Source organism: Dama dama, chromosome X (assembly GCF_033118175.1).
Source record: "Dama dama isolate Ldn47 chromosome X, ASM3311817v1, whole genome shotgun sequence".
Taxonomy (NCBI): domain Eukaryota; kingdom Metazoa; phylum Chordata; class Mammalia; order Artiodactyla; family Cervidae; genus Dama; species Dama dama.
This window is the reverse complement of record NC_083714.1, coordinates 144,579,278-144,597,208: the sequence shown is the minus strand read 5'-3', so window position 1 is coordinate 144,597,208 and position 17,931 is coordinate 144,579,278. Positions and strand designations below refer to the sequence as shown.

General features: G+C 47.9%; 2 pseudogenes; one reads left to right on the top strand and one right to left on the bottom strand.

Moving 5' to 3' along the window:
• Positions 1-5,503: 5,503 nt before the first annotated feature.
• Positions 5,504-10,703, bottom strand: LOC133052915 (PI-PLC X domain-containing protein 1-like; annotated as a pseudogene).
• A 54-nt stretch (positions 10,704-10,757) lies between these two features.
• Positions 10,758-15,052, top strand: LOC133052914 (PI-PLC X domain-containing protein 1-like; annotated as a pseudogene).
• Positions 15,053-17,931: the final 2,879 nt, after the last annotated feature.

The window sequence follows — 17,931 nt, the reverse complement described above, 5'->3', positions numbered from 1 at the left end:
CTTGGATATGGAAGCAACCTAGATGTCCTTCAACATACAAATGGAAAAGAAAACCATGATACACATGACTCAGCTATTAAAAAGAACGTATCTGAATCACTTCTAATGAGGTGGATGAAACTGGAGCCTATTATAAAGAGTGAAGTATGTTAGAAGGAAAAAGACCCATAAAGTATATTAACACATATATATAGAAATTAGAAAGATGGTAATGATGACCACATATGCAAGGCAGTAAAAGAGACACAGATATAATGAAACGACTTTTGGACATTGTTGGAGAAGGCCAGGGTGAGATGATTTGAGAGACTAGCAGCGAAACATGTATATTACGATATGTGAAATAGATCACCTGTCCCAACTTTGATGCATGACATAGGGCACTGAAAGCCGCTGTACTGGGGAAACTCTTAGGGGTGGGATGGCGAGAGAAGTGGTAAGGGTTTCAGGATGGGGAAGACATGTACGCCCATGGCTGATTCAGCTCAATATATGGCAAAAACCACCGCAATACTGCAAAGTAAGTAGCCTCCAATTAAAATAAATACATTAATTTAAAAGAAAAAGACCCATGTACCTGCTGTCTATAAGAACCCCACTTCAGACCTAAAGACACATACAGACTGACAGTGACAGGATGGAAACATATATGCCATGCAAATGGGAATCAAAAGAAAGATGGAATAGCAATCCTCATATCAGACCTTAAACGAAAGAAGATTACAATAGATAAGGAAGGACACTACATAGTGATGAAGGGATCAATACAAGATGAAGACATAGCAATTGTAAACATCTATGCCCCCAACAAAGGAGCACCTCAATACATAAGACAGACACTAACAGACATTAAAAGAGAAATTGACAGTAAAACAATCACAGTCAACTTTAACACCCCACTCACACCAATGGACAGATCATCAAAACAGAAAATTAATGCAGAAACACATGTCTTAAATGATACATGAGATGAGATGAATCTCATTGATATCTTCAGTACATGAGAAGAATACACCTTCTTCTCAAGTGCACAGGGAGTATTTTCCAGGAGAGACCACATCTTGGGCCCCAAATCAAATCTCAGTAAAATGAACAAAATTGAAATTGTATCAAGCATCTTTTCTTACCAGAACACTATGAGACTAGATATCAATTAGGAGAAAAAAAGAAAACTGTAAGAAACACAAACACATGGAGATGAAACAACACGTTTCTAAATAACCAACAGGTTGCTGAAGAAGTCAAAATGTAAATCGAAAATTTTCTAGAAAAAAATGACAATGAAAAAACAACAACTCAAAATCTATGGGATGCAGGAAAAGAAGTTCTAAGAGGGAAGTTTGTAGCAATACAATCCTAACTCAAGAAACAAGAAAAGCGTTGAATAGACAAGCTCAATTGACTCCTAAAACAACTGATAAAGAAAAACAAAACAAAAAAACAGCCAAAATTAGTACATGGAAAGAAATCATAAAAATCTGAGTTGAAATAAATGAAAAATTAATGAAAGAAACAATAGCAAAGGTCAACAAACTAAAAGCTGGTTCTGTGAGAAGATAAACAAAATTGACAAACCTTTAGCCAGACTCATCAAGAAACAGAGAGAGAAGAATGAAATCAACAAACTTAGAAATGAAAAGGGAGAATTACAACAGAAAATGCAGAAACACAAAGGATTATAAGAGACTATTATGAACAACTCTATGGCAATAAAATAGATAACCTGGTAGAAATGGACAGATGCTTAGAAAAGCTCAATCTTCCAAGACTGAAACAGGAAGAAATAGAAATTATGAACCACCCAATTACAAGCTCCAAATCGAAGCTGTGACCAAGAAATTCCCAAAAGACAAAATCCCAGGACCAGATGACTTCACAGGTGAATTCCATCAAACATTCAGAGATGAGCAAATGCCTATCCTTCTAAAATTCTCTCAAAAATATTTCAGAGGAAGGAACACTTCCAAACTCATTCTACAAGACTACCATCACCCTGATACCAAAACCAGACAAAGACAAGACCAAATAAGAAAACTACAGGCCAATATCACTGATGAACATAGATGTAAAAAATCCTCAGCAAAATTTTAGCACACAGAATTCAACAACATATCAAAAACCATGATCAGGTTGGCTTTATTCCAGGGATGCAAGGATTCTTCAATATTTGCAAATCAATTAATGTGACACACCATATTAACCACAGGAAAGCTAAAAATCATATGATAACCTAAATAGATGCCGAAAAGGCCATTAAATTTAAAATTTTACAATTATTAAATTAAAAAATAATTTTTAAAAAGAAATAAACTTAAAAAAGGAAAACAACATTGAAATAACTCAAATGACCATCAACTGGTGATCGAATAAATAAAACATGCAATACAAAATTATTTGGCCATCAAATGAATGGAGTTCTTATATAAGCTATAACATGCTAGAGCTCTGAAATGATCATGTTAATTAAAAGAAGCTGGGAACAAAAGGCTGTGTATTGCATTATTCTGTTCGTGTGAACACGTATGTCTTAGATTAGGTAATTCTCTGAAGACCGGAAATAGAGGAGTGAATGCAAGGGCCCAGATGAAGGGGGAAATGGAAAATGTGTGCCAGCAAAAGAGTGTTTCCCAATTGGAATGATGAAAATATTCTAGAATGAGGCTGTGGTTATGGTTATTCAACGTATGAATAAGTTACAAATCAATGAATTATACAGCTTAACTAGTATATTCATGCTACAGGTACAACATTTCAATAAATCAAACGTATTTTTTTCTTTTAAACTACTGAAATTAACTTCTACATCCAGGAATATTATCCTTCAAAAACAAAGGAGAAAGAGATATTTTCATATGAACAGAACATTGGGGAATTCATTCTCAGCAGATACCTTGTCTGTAAGAAATGTTAAAAGAAGTTATTTACACAGAATAAGATGATATTTAAGAGAAACTATGAGTTAAGAAAGACTGTTATGTTCAAGTTTGACAGAAAACAACAAAATTCTGGAAAGTAATTATCCTTCAATGAAAATTTAATTGAAAAACTAAACGAATGAAAATTGAAATGAAGGTTTTTATTCTTATTATTAATTGGTTAAAGATAAATGCTTTTTTGGGCTTCTGTATCTTTGTTTTTCACTGATTATGAATCTTCATAATTAAAGTGGGTTTCACGTATACAAGATCCAGTTTCACTCAGTGGTAAAGAATCCGCCTGCAATGCAGGAGCTGTGGCAGATGCGAATTCCATCTCTGGGTCAGGAAGATCCCCTGCAGGAGAGCATGGAAACCGACCCCAGCATTCTTGCCTGGAGAATCCCCGTGAACAGAAGAGACTGGTGGGCTCACAGTCCATGGGGTGGCAAAGAGTTGGACACGACAGTGCAAGGAAGCAACAGCAGACACACATTCCTAATAGAAACTCTGAAGATACTAAATATAGATGAGAAAATTCTCAGCCTAAACAAAGGAAAACAAGCAAACAAAAATCCTAGATTGTAGAGCTGAATTAGGAAAGGTTTTAGGCAATAAAATATCTCCCAACACTAGTGTAAACAGTGTGTTCCACACAAGGCAGAGGAGTCATTTTTAATACTCACTCAATAGAAAAACATTCTAGTTACATCATAAATTAAAGGAAATGAAAATGTCCAGAAAACATAGTATAAAATCTACTGATCATTTTATATCTAATTAAGATGTTAAAACTGTAAGGGAATTTTTAAGAAAAAAAGTCTGTGAAAATTTAAGCAGCACCCAATGAAAAGTGTTGGACACGACTGAGTGACTGAACTGAACTGAAGCAGTCCCAATGAATGTAAATTTATTTTCTTTTCTCCATAGGCTCAAAATAATTGACAATTAAGAATGAATTTCACTTTAACACATATTTTTCAATTTCAGCAGGATGTTTTACATTCAAATATAAGATTTTTCAAGCTAAAAAAGTATGTACCTTGCAGCGAATATTTTGTTTCACTGACTTAAACATACATAAAATCACATCGTGTGTCTCTATCTTGACCATCTTTGTGGTATCACTGTGCATTAAGAATCAACTGAATGTGGGGTCTGTGAAGTTCTCGGGTCACATACTGTTGAAGCCTAGCTTGAAGGATCTTGAGCATTATCTTGCTAGCATGAAAAATGAGTGCAGCCATGTGGTAGTTTGAACATTGTTTGGCATTGCCCTTCTTTGGGATTGAAATGAAAACTGACATTTTTCAGTCCTGAGGCCACTGCCAAGTTTCCCAAACTGGCTGGCCTATTGAGTGCACCACTTTAACAGCACCATCTTTTAGGATTTGAAAGCTCTCAGCTGGAATTTCATCACCTCCACTAGCTTTGTTCATACTGCTGCTTCCTAAGGCCCACTTGACTTTGCACTCCTGGATGTCTGGCTCTAGGTGAGTCATCACACCATCGTGGTTATCCAGGATAATGAGATATTTTTTTTTTAATTTACAGTTCTTCTGTGTATTCTTGCTACCTCTTCATCTCTTCTGTTTTAGTTAGGCCCATAACGTTTCTGTGCTTTATTGTGCCTGTCTTTGCATGAAATGTTCCCTTGGCATGTCTAATTTTCCTGAAGAGATCTCTAGTCTTTCCCAATCTACTGTGTTCCTGTGGTTCTTTGCTTTATTCAAATCCCTTGTGAGTATACTCTGGAAGGGATAAATAGACTCAAGGGTTAGGCCTGGCACACACGGCACCAGAAGACCTATGGATGGAGGTTCCCAACATTGTGCAGGAGATGGTGATCAAAAGCATCCACAAGAAAAAGAATTGCAAAGAGGCAAAGTGATTGTCTGAGGAGGCCTTACAAATAGATAAGAAGAGAAGAGAAACGTAAAGCACACACGGAAAGATATAGCCACTGCCATCCTGCCTCCCCCGCCTCCCGATCTGGGGGTCACCGTCTGCTGCTCTCAGTGCCAGGAGGAGGGGACAACCCAGACTCTCCTACTGGGAAGCCACGGACCGGGTGTGTCTCCCTGAGGATGTGATTGTATAAATCATGCACTCACCTTTAATCATCACCTCACACCCTGCATTCATCAAGAGACACACAGAGGACCGAGGAGACCATGGACCCTGACACCTGGCCACACCTCTGCAGTCACCATCGTTCAGTGGACGGGCGGATGGATGACCAGCCCCGCAGGACCGGGCTGAGAATAGCCTCTGCAATGCCCAGCTCCTAAACATGCCGTCCATCAGCACCAAGGCGGCTACCGGTTTCGGCTGGTGACGGCACAGGACGTGACTGAGACGCAGCCTCCGTGACACCCAGCTCCACCCACGCGCCTTCCGGCGGCCTCGACGCAGCTTCCGGTTCAGCCCAGTGACGTCACAGGATGTGAACCAGGAGTGGCCTCGCAATGCCCAGCCCCTCAGTGCGTCGTCCGTCAGCCCCGAGGCGGTTTCTGTTTCATGCTGGTAACAGGAACGCAACTGAGACGCAGCCTCCCTGATGCCCAGCTCCAGACACGTGCCATTTGTCAGCCCTGAAGCAGCTTCTGATTCAACCTGATGACATCGCCAACAAACCCGACGGCCCAGATGAAGTCGCCTGCGATGGTGTTGGTATAGCCGGCAGCTGACCCCGGGCACTGGCTCCGCACCCATGCGCAAAGGTAGTGGAGCCAGGGACCAGGCCGGGTGGATGAGGACAAGCTTCAGGTTCTCTGTGAGGTTGATGCCGGCCATGAACAGCCTGCCTGGGACAAGAGAGGGGCTGCAGTTCATGGTGCCAGCTGTGGGGTCAGCCGCATACATGTGAAGTCACTAACCCACAGAGTCATGTGACAAACCAGACCATGTGGTCACCGACTCACATGGTCGGTCACCCACCCACGGGGTCACTTCATAATGTGGTGATCCCTCCAAGTGGCCACCAACCCACGTGGTCACCCACCCATGGGGTCACTAACCTGCGAGGTCATGTGGTCACCTGTCCACATGATTACCCCCTCATACCATCACCCACCCACGCAGTCACCCACTCACCAGGTCAGCAACTCACATGGTAACCCACCCTGCTGTCAGGAGTTCAAACCAGTCACCCACCCACATGGTCACCCACCCACAGGGTCACCAAGCCACACATCTCCTGCCCATGTGACAAATAACCCATGGGGTCACCAGCCCATGCAGTCACCAAGCTGTGCCATTGCCCCCCAGACTGTGGCCTCTGCAGTGGTCAGAGATTCAGATGTCCGACAGAGACCCAAGTTCAGACAGCAGGGACTCACAGGGGAGTTGACTGATGAATTTCTCCTGTTACAGAGGGCAGGCGGGCTGGACAGTGACCCCAGAGATGTCCACGTCCTGACCTCGTGTAGTGGACACAATAATGTCCGCATGGATGTTCACATCCTATCTACATCCTGACCCCCTGTGGTAGACACAGTAACATCCCCAAGAATGTCCATGCCCTGTTCGCCATGTGTTGAACAGAATAACGTCCCCTAATATGTACTGTTCCATTTATCCACTTGAACCCAAACCCAGCCCCTTGCTCTAGGACATGCGTGTGATCAGGTGTCCTGGTATGAAGGCGGCACTCACCTGGGTGGCTGCAGCTCTTCATATGCTCCAGGTAGTGGACGAGGTCTAGGTGCTTCACCTGGTTCCCCCACCAGTAGGGGATACCGTGCCACAGTTCTGCATGCTGACTCATGGATGCCTCGTCCTTGTATGACAGGATGACCTGCTGGCCCCGGGACCATGGCTGGCGCAGAGTTGGCACCTCCTGTGGGGAGAATCATCCGGGTGCCCATGAGACGTGTGCACAGGGGTTATTGGGGTGCCTTGTGACATGACGTGTCAGGTATTGGGGGTGTCCCAGAAGCTACAGCAGTGTGTGGATTATTGGGGTGTCTATGAGAAGTGATGGACTGGTTATTGGGTTCTCTGTGAGAAGAGACAGTGATGGGTGGAATAATGGCATGTCTGAGTAGAGACACTAGTGGGTAGATTACTGGGGTGTCTGAGTGGAGAAGGTGATGAGTGAGTTATTGGGGTGTCTTGAGCAGTGATTGGTAGATTTTTGGGGTGTTTGAGTGGAGACAGTGGTGGGTAGATTACTTGGGTGTCTTGAGCAGTGATGGGTCAATTATTGGGGTACATACCTGAGTGGAAACAGAGGTGGGTGGATTATTGGGATTTCTGATAGGAAATGGCAGGTGGATTACTGGGGCAACTTGAGGTGTGATTGATGGATTTTGGGAGTGCCTGAATAGAGACCGGGCAGGGTGGATTATTGGGCGTGCCTGTGACCAGTGATGGGCTGGTTACTGGGGTGTTTGAGTGGAGACAGTGGTGGGTGGATTACTGGAGTTCTGTGAGCAGCATCACCTGGAGTCTGAATCAGCTTCACGCAGCGAGCAGATAGTTGGATTACAGTGAAGCCTAGTGCTCCCGCTGACAAGAGCATGGGGAGCCTGTGGCCCCTGCTCACCCCACGGGGACACAGGATGTTCCTAAAGATATTCTTGATGCAGCCCATCAGGTTCTCGTGCAGGTCCTCCATCATGCCCTCGAAGTTCCTGCATGCCAGGATAACCACCTCCTGGGGGTTTTTCTCCAGCCACTCCGAGATCTCCCGGAGGGCGTTCTTGGAGGGGGTGGAGGAAAGGGGCCTTGTATTGAGAGACAGAGGGGCGTGGATGGGGACTTCCCCCAGCACAGCCATCTACAGACTGGTTGGGGAGTCCTGACTCACAAAGACATAAAGCATGGCGCCTGCTCCCAAGGGACCCAGCCTCTTCTGAGTGGCAGTGGGGAACTGTGGCATTGCTCTGGGGGGTCTGTGTGTGTGTGTTTCTGTGTGTGTATGTACACGCTCCTGTAGGTACAGGTGCACACACATGTGTGCATGTGTTCAGGGTCTGTGTGTGCACAGATATGCATGTGTGTGTGTGTGCACAGCAACAGAGAGCAGTGCTTATAATACTGTGAGAAGCCTGTACTCCAGGGAGCATGGGAGGCCAGCAGGGTACATTCACAGTGAGGCCCAGGCCGGAACCTCCAAGGGTCATTAGGTTCTGTGGTGGGGGCACTGGGGGCCGAGGCCAGAGTGAAACATTAAGTGACTTGTCCAGCAGCCGAGAGAATGGACTGGACACCCCAAAATGGGACACAGGAAAAGACGTGTCAGGAACCTGGTTTAGCCAAATTCTGGGAGACACCCCAGAGGCCAGGTCTAGAGGTGTGAGTTCAGAAATGCATGTTGGTCAGGAATTCTGAGTGCCTGATGCCAGAGGTCAGCCCTCTCCTGCCAGGAGGAGTGTATCCGTCCCCTTAGAGATCAATGTCTTCTAACGGGAGTGGACCTGTGTTGTCCCCTTAAAGGTCAGCCTCTCCTGCCTGGAGTGACCGTGTGTCCATCTGAGTGGACGTGTGTCCATCTGAGTGGATGTGTGTTCATTCCCTTAGAGGTCAGCATCTTCTAACTGGAGTGGACCTGTGTTTTCCCCTTAGAGGTCTGCCTCTCCTGCCTGGAGTGACCAGATGTCCATCTGAGTGGGCGTGTGCCCATCCCCTCAGAGGCCCTCCATGTCCTGCCTGGACCAGATGTGGGTGTCCCTGGCTGGAGGGCCCCCGTCCGTACCCCCTGCCCCCACCCTTACCTCCACGAGGGCCATCGTGTACACCATGTGGTAGAGTGCAGGTTCCCCTCGGTGCCCTCCTGTGTGTGTGCCATCCGCAGGTCCTCACGCCCCGCATCCAGCTGCTTTGTGATGCTCAGCACCTGCACACAGAGGTCCGTCACCTGTGCTGGGCACAGAGGGCGGCCCCCCGCTCAGGGGCTGGGCATGCACTGAGGATGCCCAATGAGGGCCACATCGTCCACTGTGAAATCAACAGTGTTGGTGCTGCCAGGATTGAGGTCCTGCTTCTGGGAACAGGGTCTCCAGGGTCACTGGTCACATGGAGCACACAGCCCGGGTCCAAATTGTGGTCTTGGGGGGGTGTTCCTGCAGAGTCCAGCCTCACCCTCCTCTCAGGCAGTCCCTGGGTGGAAGCGCCCTGTGGGTTCAACAGCCCAGGCTCCAAACACCCAAGCTGGACCCTTGAACATGAGGACACACAAGACCCACAAAGGTCTGTGCCCACCCCCCAGAAACAGTACTAGGAAAGGCAAGAAGGAATCAAGCGGGGAGAACGAAAGGAAGAAACATCTGTCCGCCACACAAATAAGACAGGAAAAAGCAAAAAATAACTAACATAAATTGAAAAGTGAAAGTTGTTCAGTTGTTTCCAACTCTTTTCTATCCAGTGGACTGTAGCCCACCAGACCCCTCTGTCCATGGAATTATCCAGGCAAGATTACTGGAGTGGGTTTCCATTCCCTTCTCCAGGAGATCTTCCCAACCCAGGAATCGAACCCATGTCACCAGCATTGCAAGCAGATTCTTTACCAACTGAGCCACAAGGAAGCCCTAATATAAATTTGTAGCAGAAAATGTACTGTGTCCTCTACAAGGAGTCATAATGGAAAAAACAAGAAAACATAAGGATAAAAAAAGGAAAGAAAATAATAGATTCTCTCCATCCAAAATAAAAGAAAAAGCAAAAAACTAATATTAACATAAACTAGTAGCAGAAAATGGTACTGTGTTCTCTGTAGAGAGTCATGACGGACAAAAAAAATATGAGGATAAAACATGGGGAAAAAATGGGAAAGGAAGTCACAGTGCCCCCACCCAATCCAAATTAAAAGAAAAAGCAAAGATTCATATGAATATTGTCAGCTACACACAGGCACTTGCCATCCACCTCTACAAGGATTAAATTAGGTGCTGCTGCAGCAAATGACCTTCAACACCCCTTGAAAGACCACCACCCGTGTCCCCCACCCCGCACACAGCCCACTTCTCCTTGGCAACCATACCACTTGAGACCACGGCACTGAGGCCCTCCAGGATGGAGGGACCCTGCCCTGGAGGGACATAGAACAGAGAGACCCTGGCACCAAGGGACCCTCAGAGCAGAGGTACCCCAGTCCTGCAGGACTCCCAGGTTCTGGTGGACGCCCTACTGCTCACTCCCTCCTCTGGGTGTGAGCTCTTAAGGCCAGGCTGCAGGCACCTGATGCAAGCAGGAATGAGGTTTGCCCATATTCCAGCCCTGGCTCTCTGCCCATCAGATTCCCTGAGAAGGATTCCAGCAGCCGGGGATCTCCCAGGAGGAAGCAATTACACAAGGCAAGAGCTGTGCTTGACAGCCATCTGTCCCCTCCAGGTGGGCCCCTGCTCCTGGGGGCCCCTGGGCCCTGGTGGGTTCTCTACCTCAGTCTACCGCATGAGGTCACATGGGACTTCCTCCAGTGTCTCACTGTGTGCCGGCGGGGGCAGAACCTGACCTCACCGGCACGCGCCCCACCTGGTCACCTGAGTGGGCTGAGAACTCAGAGGGGGCGGCTGACTCACAGAAGGAAGCACCATCAGGGTGTGCAGGGTCACCCGGCTTGCTCCCTGGGGTGCTGTCCGAGGCCTCGCGGCTGGGTGGCACTACTGCTGAGCACTCCTGAATCTGCACTGGGAAACCAGACAGCTGGGGTTCAGAGACAAGGAAGAGAGGACAGGTGACCCACACCTATGTGCCTGGGAGATGGGAGAGTGTCTTGCAAGTACAGGATTGGTGTCCACAGGCGATGGGACATTATTCCTCCCATCACAGTGAACCCACCACCATCTCAGGCCAGTGCAAATGGGAAGATGAAGCGCTTGTGACACCCTGACCCGGATTATGATGGAACAGAGGTCCAGGGATGTGGAGACAGGGCGACTCGGGAGTGGGCAGGTGACCTGTGCTAGGTGGAGAGTTGTGGAAAGGACACCCAGGAGGCAGGTGACCTGTATTATGGGGAGGTCTCCTCTGTGAGGGGAAGACAGACACACACCCTCAGGTGTCCCCAGGATGGTGACACAGACACACCAAAGGAGCCCTATGTGGCGGGGCACACACATCCACAGGGGTCCCCATGGCGCAGTGCTTGGGGTTCTGACATACTGTTTTGCTGTGTGTTCTACTTGCATCTCATTGACTATTCGGATTAGAGAAGAGACTTTTATTCTGAAAGGTTATTGTGAAGAGGAAAGGGGAGTATTACAGGAGGATGAGCTCTTCAGGGAGAAGGACTATTATTCTAGAGAGGGGGTGATTACATAGAGGTAGGACTTTATTTGTACAAGGGGCAACATTACTGTAGAGAGCTGACTAATATGATAGAGGGGAGATACAACAATAAATAGGGCTATGACCATGTAGGGGGGATGTCACTGTGGAGAAAGTGAAAGTTGATCAGTCATGTCTGACTCTAGACAGGCCATGGAATTCTCTAGGCCAGAATACTGGAGTGCATAACCTTTCCCTTCTCCAGTGGATCTTCCCAACCCAGGGACTGAACCCACGTCTCCCACAATGCAGGCAGAATCTTTACCAGCTGAGCCACCAGGGAAGCCCTACTGTGGAGAGGGGATTCATAATCAAGGAGGACCCTTACTGTAGTGGGGGACTATTACTGTGGAGGGGGGAAAGTTATAATAGGATGACTCTGATACCATGGGTCTTGTGTGTCCTCATGTCCAAGGGTCCAGCTTGGGTGTTTGGAGCCTGGGCTGGTGAACCCACAGGGCGCTTCCACCCAGGGACTGCCTGAGAGGAGGGTGAGGCTGGACTCTGCAAGAACACTGCCCCCAAGACCACAATCTGGACCCGGGCTGTGTGCTCCATGTGACCAGTGACCCTGGAGACCCTGTTCCCAGAAGCAGGGCCTCAACCCTGTTCCCAGAAGCAGGGCAGCACCAACACTGTTGATTTCACAGTGGACGATGTGGCCCTCATTGGACATCCTCAGTGCATGCCCAGCCCCTGAGCAGGGAGCCGCCCTCTGTGCCCAGCACAGGTGACCGACCTCTGTGTGTAGGTGCTGAGCATCACAAAGCAGCTGGATGCTGGGCGTGAGGACCTGCGGATGGCACACACAGAGGAGGGCACCGAGGGGAACCTGCACTCTGGCGACGTGGTGTACATGACGGCCCTCGTGGAGGTGGGGGCAGGGGCAGAGGGTATGGACGGGGGTCCGCCAGCCAGGGACACCCACATCTGGTCCAGGCAGGACATGGAGGGCCTCGGAGGGGATGGGCACACGTCCATTCAGATGGACATCTGGTCACTCCAGGCAGGAGAGGCAGACGTCTAAGGGGACAACACAGGTCCACTCCAGTTAGAAGATGCTGACCTCTAAGGGAATGAACACACATCCACTCAGATGGACACACGGTCACTCCAGGCAGGAGAGGCTGACCTTTAAGGGGACAACACAGGTCCACTCCCGTTAGAAGACATTGATCTCTAAGGGGACGGATACACTCCTCCTGGCAGGAGAGGGCTGACCTCTGGCATCAGGCACTCAGAATTCCTGACCAACATGCATTTCTGAACCCACAGCTGTACCCCAGGACTCTGGGGTGTCTCCCAGAATTTGGCTAAACCAGGTCCCTGACACATCTTTTCCTGTGTCTACCAGTTTTGGGGTGTCCAGTCCATTCTCTCGGCTGCTGGACAAGTCACTTAATGTTTCACTCTGGCCGCTGGCCTCCCACGCTCCCTGGAGTACAGACTTCACACAGTATTATAAGCACTGCTCTCTGCTGCTGTGCACACACACACACACACACACATGCATATCTGTGCACACACAGACCCTGAACACATGCACACATGCGTGTGCACCTGTACCTACCAGAGCATCTACATACACACACAGAAACACACACACACACACACACACACACACACACACACACACACACACCCCAGAGCAATGCCACAGCTCCCCACTGCCACTCAGAAGAGGCTGGGTCCCTTGGGAGCAGGCACCATGCTTTATGTCTTTGTGTGTGAAGACCCCCAACCCGTCTGTAGAGGGGCTGTGCGGGGAGAAGTCCCCACCCACGCCCCTCTGTCTCTCAATACAAGTCCCCTCTCCTCCACCCCCGTCCAGAACGCCCTCACGGAGATCTCAGAGTGGCTGGAGAACCATCCCCAGGAGGTGGTCATCCTGGCATGCAGGAACTCCGAGGGCATGATGGAGGACCTGCATGAGTACCTGATGGGCTGCATCAAGAACATCTTTGGGGACATGCTGTGTTTCCGTGGGGTGTGCAGGGGCCACAGGCTCCCCATGCTCCTGGCAGCGGGAGCACTTGGTTTCACTGTAATCCAACTATCTGCTCGCTGCATGAGGCTGATTCAGATACCAGGTGACGCCGCTCACAGAACCCAAGTAATCCACCCACCACTGTCTCCACTCAAACACCCCAGTAACCAGCCCATCACTGGTCACAGGCATGCCCAATAATGCACCCTGCCCGGTCTCTATTCAGACACTCCCAAAATCCATCAATCACGCCTCAAGAGCCCAGTAATCCACCGCCGTTTCCTATCAGAAATCCCAATAATCCACCCACCTCTGTTTCCACTCAGGTATGTACCCCAATAATTGACCCATCACTGCTCAAGACACCCAAGTAATCTACCCACCACTGTCTCCACTCAAACACCCCAAAAATCTACCAATCATTGCTCAAGACACCCCAATAACCCACCCACCACCTTCTCCACTCAGACACCCCAGTAATCTACCCACTAGTGTCTCTACCCAGACTTGCCATTATTCCACCCTTGACTGTCTCTTCTCACAGAGAACCCAGTAACCAGTCCATCACTGCTCATAGACACCCCAATAATCCACACACTGCTGTAGCTTCTGGGACACCCCAATACCTGACACATCGTGTCACAAGGCACCCCAATAACCCCTGTGTACACGTCTCATGGGCACCTGGATGATTCTCCCCACAGGAGGTGCCAACTCTGTGCCAGCCATAGTCCCGGGGCCAGCAGGTCATCCTGTCATACAAGGATGAGGCATCCATGAGTCAGCATGCAGAACTGTGGCCCGGTATCCCCTACTGGTGGGGGAACCAGGTGAAGCACCTAGACCTCGTCCACTACCTGGAGCATATGAAGAGCTGCAGCCACCCAGGTGAGTGCCGCCTTCATACCAGGACACCTGGTCACAGGCATGTCCTAGCACATGGGGCTGGGTTTGGGTTCAAGAGGAGAAATGGAACAGGACATACTGGGGGACGTTATTCTGTTCACCACCTGGGGACCATGGCATGGACACCCTTGGGGATGTTACTGTGTCCACCACAGGGGGTCAGGATGTAGACAGGACGTGAACATCCGTGCGGACATTTTTGTGTCCACCACACGAGGTCAGGACGTGGACATCTCTGGGGTCACTGTCCAGCCCGCCTGCCCTCTGTAACAGGAGAAATTCATCAGTCAACACCCCTGTGAGTCCCTGCTGTCTGAACTTGGGTCTCTGTCGGACATCTGAATCTCTAACCACGGAGGAGGCCAGTGTCTGGGTGGGTGATGGCACAGCTTGGTGACTGCGTGGGCAGGTGACCCATGGGTTACTGTTCACATGGGCAGGAGATGTGTGGGTTGGTGACCGCGTGGGTGGGTAAGTGTGTGGGTGGGTGACCGGTTTGAGATCCTGCCTGCAGGGTGGGTTACCATGTGAGTTGCTGACCCAGTGAGTGGGTGACCACGTGGGTGGGTGATGGCGTGAGGGGGTAATCATGTGGACAGGTGACCACATGACCTCGCAGGTTAGTGACCCCATGGGTGGGTGACCAATCATGTGAGCCGGTGACCACACGGTTTGGTTGGCCACATGACTCCATGGGTTAGTGACTGCACACGTGGGCACCGGACCCCACATCTCGCATCATGAACTGCAGCCCCTCTTTTGTTCATGGCCGGCATCAACCTCACGGAGAACCTGCACTTTGTCCTCATCCACCCGGCCTGGTCCCTGGCTCCACTACCTTTGCGCATGGGTGCGGGGCCAGTGCCCAGGGTCAGCTGCCGGCTATACCAACACCATCGCAGGCGACTTCATCTGGGCTGTCGGGCTTGTTGGCGATGTCATCAAGTTGAACCGGAAGCTGCTCTGGGGCTAACGGACTGGTGCGTCTGGAGCTTGGCAGCGCTGAGGCTGCGTCTCAGTCACGTTCTGTGATGTGACCAGCCTGAAATGGAAGCCGCCTCAGGGCTGATGGACGGCGCACTGAGGGGCTGGGCATTGCGGAGGCCACTCCTTGTTCAAATCCTGTGACGTCACTGGGCTGAACTGGAAGCTGCGTCGAGGCCGCCGGACGGTGCGTGGGTGGAGCTGGGCATCACGGGGGCTGCGTCTCAGTCACGTCATGTGCCGTCACCAGCCTAAACCTGAAGCCGCCTTGGGGCTGATGAACGGCGCATTTAGGAGCTGGGTATTGCGGAGGCTATTCTCAGCCCTGTCCTCCGGGGCTGGTCATCCGTCCGCCCATCCACTGAACGTTGGAGACTGCAGAGGTATGGCCAGATAGCAGGGTCCATGGCCTCCTCGGTCCTCCGTGTGTCTCTTGGCGAATGCAGGGTGTGAGGTGATGATTAAAGGTGAGTGCATGATTTATACAATCACATCCTCAGGGAGACACACCCGGTCCGTGGCTTCCCAGTAGGAGAGTCTGGGTTGTCCCCTCCCCCTGGCACCGAGAGCAGCAGACGGTGACCCCCAGATCGGGAGGCGGGGGAGGCAGTATGGCAGTGGCTATATCTTTCCGTGTGTGCTTTACGTTTCTCTTCTCTTCTTATCTATTTGTAAGGCCTCCTCAGACAATCACTTTGCCTCTTTGCAATTCTTTTTCTTGTGGATGCTTTTGATCACCATCTCCTGCACAATGTTGGGAACCTCCATCCATAGGTCTTCTGGTGCCGTGTGTGCCAGGCCTAACCCTTGAGTCTATTTGTCCCTTCCAATGTATACTCACAAGGGATTTGAATAAAGCAAAGAACCACAGGAACACAGTAGATTGGGAAAGACTAGAGATCTCTTCAGGAAAATTAGACATGCCAAGGGAACATTTCATGCAAAGACAGGCACAATAAAGCACAGAAACGTTATGGGCCTAACTAAAACAGAAAAGATTAAGAAGAGGTAGCAGGAATACCAGAAGAACTGTAAATTTAAAAAAAAAGATCTTATTATCCTGGATAACCACGATGGTGTGATGACTCACCTAGAGCCAGACATCCAGGAGTGCAAAGTCAAGTGGGCCTTAGGAAGCAGCAGTATGAACAAAGCTAGTGGAGGTGATGAAATTCCAGCTGAGAGCTTTCAAATCCTAAAAGACGGTGCTGTTAAAGTGGCGCACTCAATAGGCCAGCCAGTTTGGGAAACTTGGCAGTGGCCTCAGGACTGAGAAAGGTCAGTTTTCATTTCAATCCCAAAGAAGGGCAATGCCAAACAATGTTCAAACTACCACACGACTGCACTCATTTTTCATGCTAGCAAGATAATGCTCAAGATCCTTCAAGCTAGGCTTCAACAGTATGTGACCTGAGAACTTCACAGACCCCACATTCAAACAGTTGATTCTAAATGCATAGTGATACCACAAAGATGGTCAATATAGAGACACACAATGTGTCTTTATGTCTAAGTCAGTGAAACAAAATAGTCACTGCAAGGTACAAACCTTTTTAGCTTGAAAAATCTTATATTTGTATATAAAACATCCTGGTGAAATTGAAAAATATGTGTTAAAGTGAAATTCATTCTTAATTGTCAATTACTTTGAGCCTATGGAAAAAAGAAAATAAATTTACATTCATTGGGACTGCTTCAGTTCAGTTCAGTCACTCAGTCATGTCCAACTCTTTTCCTTGGAGGCTGCTTAAATTTTCACAGACGTTTTTTCTTAAAAATTCCCTTAATGTTTGTTTTTTTAATTTATTTTTATTAGTTGGAGGCTAAAATTAGATACAAAATGATGAGTAGATTTTATACAATGTTTTCTGGACATTTTCATTTCCTTTAATTTATGAATGTAACTAGAATGTTTTTCTATTGAGTGAGTATTAAAAATGACTCCTCTGCCTTGTGTGGAACACAATGTTTACACTAGTGTTGGGAGATATTTTATTGCCTAAAACCTTTTCTAATTCAGCTCTACAATCTAGGATTTTTGTTTGTTTGTTTTCCTTTGTTTAGGCTGAGAATTTTCTCATCTATATTTAGTATCTTCAGAGTTTCTATTAGGAATGTGTGTCTGCTGTTGTTTACTTGCACCGTCGTGTCCAACTCTTTGCCACCCCATGGACTGTGAGCCCACCAGTCTCTTCTGTTCACGGGGATTCTCCAGGCAAGAATGCTGGGGTCGGTTTCCATGCTCTCCTGCAGGGGATCTTCCTGACCCAGAGATGGAATTCGCATCTGCCACAGCTCCTGCATTGCAGGCGGATTCTTTACCACTGAGTGAAACTGGATCTTTTATATGTGAAACCCACTTTAACTATGAAGATTCATAATCAGTGAAAAACAGAGAAACCCGAAGAAGCATTTATCTTTAACCAATTAATAATAAGAAGAAAACCTTCATTTCAATTTGCCTTTGTTTATTTTTTCAATATAATTTTCATTGAAGGATAATTACTTTCCAGAATTTTGTTGTTTTCTGTCAAACTTGAACATAACAGTCTTTCTTAACTCATAGTTTCTCTTAAATATCATCTTATTCTGTGTAAATAACTTCTTTTACCATTTCTTACGGACAAGGTATCTGCTGAAAATGAATTCCCCAATTTTGTGTTCCTGTGAGAATATCTCCTTCTCCTTTGTTTTTGAAGGATAATATTCCTGGGCAGAAGTTAATTTCAGTAGTTAAAAAAAAAAGTTTGATTCATTGACATGATGTACCTGTACCATGAATTTACTAGTTAAGCTGTATAATTCATTGATTTGTAACTTATTCATAGGTTGAATAACCATAACCACAGCCTCATTCTAGAATATTTT